Source organism: Nicotiana tomentosiformis, chromosome 11 (genome assembly GCF_000390325.3).
Source record: "Nicotiana tomentosiformis chromosome 11, ASM39032v3, whole genome shotgun sequence".
Classification (NCBI taxonomy): domain Eukaryota; kingdom Viridiplantae; phylum Streptophyta; class Magnoliopsida; order Solanales; family Solanaceae; genus Nicotiana; species Nicotiana tomentosiformis.
This window is the reverse complement of record NC_090822.1, coordinates 106,758,893-106,766,723: the sequence shown is the minus strand read 5'-3', so window position 1 is coordinate 106,766,723 and position 7,831 is coordinate 106,758,893. Positions and strand designations below refer to the sequence as shown.

At 39.8% G+C, this 7,831-nt stretch overlaps 1 pseudogene; it reads left to right on the top strand.

The window, feature by feature from the left end:
* Positions 1–501: 501 nt before the first annotated feature.
* On the top strand, positions 502–7,831 carry LOC138901983 (photosystem I P700 chlorophyll a apoprotein A1-like; annotated as a pseudogene).

The window sequence follows — 7,831 nt, the reverse complement described above, 5'->3', positions numbered from 1 at the left end:
AGTATAACTTGACCCGATTTTAGGGGCGGTCCATTTTTGGCTATACATACATTTTCACAAATAAACTGTCCAAGACTAATTATTTTAGATGTCTCTTCACAATAATTGTGATGGAGAAAATACCAATTCAAATTGAATGGATTTAAAATAATGTTACGACATGGATCGGGATTAAAAAAAATTCCATTTTCATCCATTAAATAATATTTAAGTTTAATCACTTGAAAAGTCTGTTTTAAATTATCAAGTTGCAAATAGTTAGTTACTAAGATCTGATTATGAGTTATTAAATGGTAAGATGAATAAAAATTCTCAATTGGAAGGGATGTTCCTTTAGGAATAAAAAAGGATACACAGATAGAGTACAAAATAGACTTTGTTTATTATATTAAATTAAAAAAATTCTTATTATTAAAACTAATAAAATAAATCCTCGAATCACTAAATATATATATATTATTAAAAACTAATAAAATAAACCCTCTAATCACTAAATATATATATATAGCGGGGATGTCTCTTAGTAATGTCTAATGGCTACTCGCGTGATTTGGAATAGAGTAATTAAAATCTTCTAGGTAAAAAATTAAAGAGCTCCATCTAATAACTTCTATGAATATTCACTAGGTTGCACAAAAAAGTCATTTTTGGATCAATCCAAAGCCCAAAAAGGTTTTTAGAAGGTTAAAAGGTCCGTTGAGCACCTCAAGGCTATGTCATAATAGATCCGAACACTTGCCCTGGATCGACTTCCAGATCATAATTGCTCTAGTAAATAACTAAAGAAAATAGATAGATGGGAGATAAAAAAAATAGAAGAGAAACAAACTAATTATAGAAATATCTCTCTATCTCTAAGGTTCACTAATTATTTGACTGTTGGCGGGTCTCTTTATATGTGTTGTCCGAAAAGAGGAGGACTCAATGATTATTCGTTCGCCGGAACCAGAAGTTAAAATTTTGGTAGATAGGGATCCCGTAAAAACTTCGTTCGAGGAATAGGCCAAACCGGTCATTTCTCAAGAACAATAGCTAAAGGGCCTGATACTACCACTTGGATCTGGAACCTACATGCTGATGCTCACGATTTCGATAGCCATACCATCGATTTGGAGGAGATCTCTCGAAAAGTATTTAGTGCACATTTCGGTCAACTCTCCATCATCTTTCTTTGACTGAGCGGCATGTATTTCCACGGTGCTCGTTTTTCTAATTATGAAGCATGGCTAAGTGATCCAACTCACATTGGGCCTAGTGCCCAGGTGGTTTGGCCAATAGTGGGCCAAAAAAATTAAATGGTGACGTAGGTGAGGGTTTCCGAGGAATACAAATAACTTCTGGGTTTTTTTTTTCAGATTTGGGGAGCATCTGGAATAACTAGTGAATTACAACTCTATTGTACAACAATTGGGGCATTAGTCTTTGCAGCGTTAATGCTTTTTGCTAGTTGGTTTCATTATCATAAAGCGGCACCAAAATTGGCTTGGTTTCAAGATGTAGAATCTATATTGAATCACCATTTGGCAGGGCTACTAGGACTTGGGTCTCTCTCTTGGGCGGGGCATCGAGTACATATATCTTTACCGATTAACCAATTTCTAAACGCTGGAGTAGATCCTAAAGAGATACCACTTCCTCATGAATTTATCTTGAATCGAGATCTTTTGGCTCAACTTTATCCCAGTTTTGCCGAGGGAGAAACCCCATTTTTCACCTTGAATTGGTCAAAATATGCGGACTTTCTTACTTTTCGTGGAGGATTAGATCCAGTAACTGGGGGACTGTGGCTGACTGATATTGCCCATCACCATTTAGCTATTGCAATTCTTTTCCTGATAGCGGGTCACATGTATAGGACCAACTGGGGTATTGGTCATGGACTAAAAGATATTTTAGAAGCTCATAAAGGTCCATTTACAGGTCAGGGCCATAAAGGCCTATATGAGATCCTAACAACGTCATGGCATGCTCAATTATCTCTTAACTTAGCTATGTTAGGCTCTTTAACCAACGTCTAGGCTTTCACAGTTTTGGTTTGTATATTCATAATGATACCATGAGCGCTTTAGGGCATCCTCAAGATATGTTTTCAGATACCACTATACAATTACAACCCGTTTTTGCTCAATGGATACAAAACACCCATGCTTTAGCACCTGGTGCAACAGCAAGTACCAGTTTAACTTGGGGGTGGTAAATTAGTGGAAGTGGGTGGCAAGGTGGCTTTGTTGCCTATTCCATTAGAAACCGCGAATTTTTTGGTACATCACATTCATGCATTTACGATTCATGTGACGGTATTGATACTCTTGAAAGGTGTTCTATTTGCTCGCAGTTCCCGTTTGATACCGGATAAAGCAAATCTTGGTTTTCGTTTTCCTTGTGATGGACCTGGAAGAGGGGTACATGTCAAGTATCGGCCTGGGATCATGTCTTCTTAGGACTATTCTGGATGTACAATATAATTTTGGTAGTAATATTCTATTTCAGTTGGAAAATGCAGTCAGATGTTTTGGGAAGTGTAAGTGATCAAGGGGTAGTAACTCATATCACGGGAGGAAACTTTGCGCAAAGTTCTATTACTATTAATGGGTGGCTCCGAGATTTCTTATGGGCACAGGCATCCCAGGTAATTCAGTCTAGCGAAGCCTTCGCGTTTGCGAGACCTTATTTGCATTCGCGTAGACTACCCCCTAGCCTTTGCGTTCGCGAGACATCGCTCGCGTTCGTGATGAAGGAAAGACTGACTCCCCCAGTGCCTAACACTATGTGTTCGCGATGAGCTTGTCGCGTTCGCGAAGGGTAACACCCCCATCGCTTCGCATTCGCGACCAAGCTTTCGTGTTCGCGAAGAAGAAAATTTCGGCCTCATCAGTTTACTCTTCGCGTTCGCGGGAGTACCTTCGCGAACGCGAAGAAGGACATGCCAGAACACCAGCTGCAGCAAAATACGAAATTTTTCCAAGTCCAAAACATCCGGTGGCCTATTCGAAACTCACCCGAGCCCTCGGGGCTCCAAACCAAACATGCACACAAGTCTAAAAATATCATACAAACTTGATCGCGTGATCAAATCGCCAAAATAACACCTAGAACTGCGAATTTAGCACCAAATCAAATAAAATTTTCAAGAACACTTTAAAATTTCTAACTTCTCAACTGGACGTCCGGATCACGTCAAATCAACTCCGTTTCTCACCAAATTTCACAGACAAGTCTTAAATATTATATTGGACCTATACCGAGCCTCCAAAACCAAAAATATGAACCCGGTATCAACAAGGTCAAACATCAACCAATTCTTAAAAATAATTAATTTTCAGACTTTTAATTTTCATCAAAAATTCATAACTCGAGCTAGGGACCTCCGAATTCGATTTCGGGCATACTCCCAGGTCCCATAATTCGATACGTACCCACCGGGACCATCACAATACGGATCCGGGTCCGTTTACCAAAAATATTGACCGAAGTCAACTAAAATCAACTTTTAAGGCAAAAATTCTTATTTTCATCAATTTTCAACATAAAAGTTTTTCGGAAATATGTCCGGACTGCGCACGCAAATTGAGGAGGATAAAAATGAGATTTTAAAGCTTAAGAGTGCAGATTCGAGTTCTAAAACATAAGATGACTTTTTGGGTCATCACAAAAATTTTACTTATACGCAACATTCTTTTCCTTTTCGTTTCATAATTTCTCGAACTCCTAATTTGCATCTTTGTTTTCTATTCTTCCTCTAATTCTATTCAAACATAAAACCTTTTCCATCTTCCTTTTCAATGGCTTCTTCCTCTAAGCATGCTGGTTCTACGAAGAACAAAAACAAAATTGAGGACTTTGTTCCTCCAACGGTGGGTTCCATCATCCCAAGAAGACTTAGTATTTCGAAGGATTTTGAAGAGAAATTTCCTACTGCTAACCCTCATACATGGGCTGTTAGTAGGTACCCTTCTGATAACAAACACGATAGGGAATTCATGAATTACTAAAGAAAAACAAGGAAATCAAGAAACGTGCGAAAGCTAAAAGAAAATAGGGAAACAAAAAAAATAAAAATTAAAGATAGATTGAATTCAAGAAAGAGTTTCTTGAATTCAAGAAGTCAATTCTTGAAGTTGAATCATAGCAAAAACAATTAGCTAACGAAGAACTAATCGCCTTTGATAGAGAATTAAAAACAAGAGATAGATTGTGAAACCCGACCCTTTAGAATAACAAGAACAACAATAAGCCTAAACTTATAACCTTTCTTGAATATCTATAAGTGATCTAAGATTTCGAAAAGGTTTTAATCTTACCACCTTAAGTTAATTTTTGAAGGTTGAAGAATAAATCCAAGAGTAGCCACACACAAGAGTGCAAGAAAAATCTCACAATTTTTGTTGATATTGTCAATCATAATCTTTTTTCCTAAAAACAAAGAAGACACCCTTTATATAGAGAGGGAGTCACGAAATTCTACCAAAAAAATAAAGAAAGAAAGTCCTAACTACTTTGGACAAAAGTCCAACTACCTTAGGATAGGATCTTGAAAGTCCAAAACCAATCTTGAAAATCTTAGAAATCTTAGAAAAGAAAGAAAATCCTAACTACTTTGGACAAAAAGTCCAAGTACCTTAGGATAGAATCTTGAAAGTCCAAAACCAATCTTGAAAATCTTGAAAAAGAAATAAAGTCCTAACTACTTTGGACAAAAAGTCCAACTACCTTAGGATAGGATCTTGAAAGTTCAAAAACATTCTTGGAGAATCTTTGAAATCTTGAAAATCATGGAGGACATTTGCAAGCAACTTGGCACCAACTTGTACTCAACTTCTAGCACGATTATTGTACCCTTCTTTGACATCAAGTAAGTCCTTTTTATGTTATAAAAATGTGACTTCATGTAAAACTTATTGGGCTGCAAGTTTGGACACATTTTAGGTGCCAAAATGGTCTAAAAGTTGACTTATTAGGATCTTCTTCAAAGGATGTCTCTTGAGATCCAATACTCCTATTCTTGGATAAAAATTTGGGCCATAAAACAATTATAACACCTAGCCAATTCACATACTTAATCCTTGAGCCCTTCCTCCCAATTAACAACTTTATTATTTGCACTTGAAGTCTAATGACCTTGTTTTTATAACTCTTTAGCTTGACATCTTTTTAAAGGCCCTCTTTGAGATTCCAAAGCTTCATCCTTGTCTTTGAATAGATTTGAGCTTCTTAGGATGCTATCACCTTCTTTCATTCATCCTTCCAGTATTCCTGTTGTGAAGGAGAATTGTCGCTGCCATGAGTTAGATATTATTGTTCCTAATCTATCGGAGCGAGTGACCCTTCCCAAGGAAGGTTTTACATACTTTTTCACGTATCCCTTTACTTTGGGTGGATTTTCTTTGAGCGGAGAGCTTGATTCCGTAATTTGTGGAGTTTTGTCTTTGTTACCAGGTGTGTTTGACACAGGTAAGTCCTTCAGTGTAGATGACAGTCGCCAGCCTTCGATGTTTGTGCCAAGAAATTGGAGAGGAGCTAACCTTAGCTCATATGATGAATCTCTATTCCCCCAAAATCTTCTGCGGGGAATGATAAACCTTTGAAAGCGTGGACACCATGCATTATTGTCTAGCATGGATGGTGACAATGACCGTGGGTGGATGGAACAGTTCGTTGTAGTTGCCACCAACGACATCATTCCGACAATGGCTTCATCCTTTTCGGTCGCTTGGAACCGCACTCGTAAGTTTTTCGTATAATATTCCCTTTTGCTAGATATTCTTTTATGGTCGTATCATCTCTTCATCCTTCACATGTTTCATCAACTCGATGGATCCCACCTGTGGTAGCAGGTTTAGACCGGTGGGTTCAAAAGATTTTGGACGTCACAATGCCCGAAACTCGTTTATGAAAATAATTGGCCCTTAAATAGGGGTGGAAGGCCAAAAATCATGGTAATTTTAATTTACCTTACTTCCATTATGAAGAATTTGGTCTAACCCTTCTAACTTATTCATGAAATTAGGTCTACCTGCGGGCTCTGTTGTTGTCCCCGAGGAGGACGTTTTGGCTGATCCCGCTGATACAGCGAGGCTGCTCTAGGAAGCACTTACTCGAACAGGTATCTCTGGGCCTGCTTCGGGCGTAAACTCTTCTTTACAAAGTCCCCATCCGGAGGATAAGCAACCAAAGAGAAGACGTTCCTCCGCGGCCGGGGAAATAAATAAGAGGGCAAAGACTGATGCCCCCGAGTCATCTCTAGTGGCGATGACGACTGGTCTTTCTTCCGGACCGATTATAGACACCGTGATGATTGATGATGATGATGAAGCTATTGATGAGGGAGCTTCTTTACATAGAAGGCGATGATCCTCATCATCTCAATAGGATGTTTGACCTGTTAAGATAGTTACACAAACTGAAGACGATGTCTCAGCACTTTAGGGAGAATCTGATTTGATAGAATATGCCAACTCCCATTTTCGGACCCCAATTACTGTAGCCGGTGTTGCGGGGCAGAGTACCGGGTCCTTACCATCTTTGGTTGGTGAGTATCCAACAACCGGTACTGCATTTGATGCAGCTGACTCTCATTTTTCAACTCCATCAACTTCATCTCCACCTGCACCAACACCAGCAACTGCTACATCACTTCCATCTTCATCCACTTTTCCACCGCCAGTTGCTACATCATCTCTATCGGACGCACCTGACCATGAAGAAGGCGTTCCTCTTCCATAGTCCCTAGTTCGTGGGAATTTGGGCCCAATTTATGCTGCCTCTTCTGAAAATCCTCAAAGGAGTAGGAACGTTACTCTTTCGGTCTCTACCGAATGCAACTTGCTATCCCGGCTGGTGGATCTTGCTAACTATCTGAAGCCTTTGGCTTCAGAAAAGACTGGGAAAAGATTCAGGCACTCTCGGGAGAGTGCTTGTTGAACAATGCCATGCACAACGCCGCAGCGGTACGTTCTTTTCTCCCTTTATTACTTCTTATACTTTTGTATGGATGTATTCTAAGTTTTACTTTTTCTTGTCTTGTAGGCCAACTTTCTTGCTTCTGAGGGCCTTCAAAGGTTGATACGTGAAAAGGAAGAATTTACTTCTGAACGGAATCAACTTTTGGTGCGCCTCTCAGAACTGGAAACCAAAGCTACTGGGGCCGTTATTTTGGAGGCTCGTTTGCAGCAAAGCGAGTAAGAAGTGGTAACCCTTAGCCAAGAAGTTGGGCCGCTGAGGGTTAGATTTGATGAAGCCAAGACCAAATAGGCTGAAGTCCAGGACGTCGTTCTTGCTGCAACCGAGCGCGAGGCTGCTGCTGCCGAAAAAGTAACAAACTTAGAAGCAGCCTTGAACTCCAAAATCTAAGAGCTTGTTGTTGTGGGGGAGAAATATGCCCAACTAGAAGAGAAGTACAGGAAAACTATTAAGCATAACAGGCTCTTTAGTTCAACTGTTCGCGACCTTGACGCCAGCCTCAAGTCTTCTAGATCCGCTTGGGAAAGCCTTTCTGTCGAGGTTTCCCAACTCAAATAAGACTTTAAGCGTCGAGCGGCTTCCCTCGTTGTTGAAAAAACTTATTCCATGTACAACTTGAAGAGAAAAACCTTGGAAGAGGCCAAAGCTGGTATCATTGATGTTGATGCCGAAATTGCTAAGGCCCGAAATTGTTGATGCTCCAGGTTCTTCCGATTCCGGTTCCGAGTTTTTGGAAACTGAAGAGGGATCGGAGGGCGATGATGCCGAAGACCAAACTGGGGAAAATGTTGAGCCATCGGTGAAAACACCTACTTTTCCCAGGGATGCGGATTTTTCTCTTCCTCCTGGTTCCAGAGGCGCTGCAGTTTAG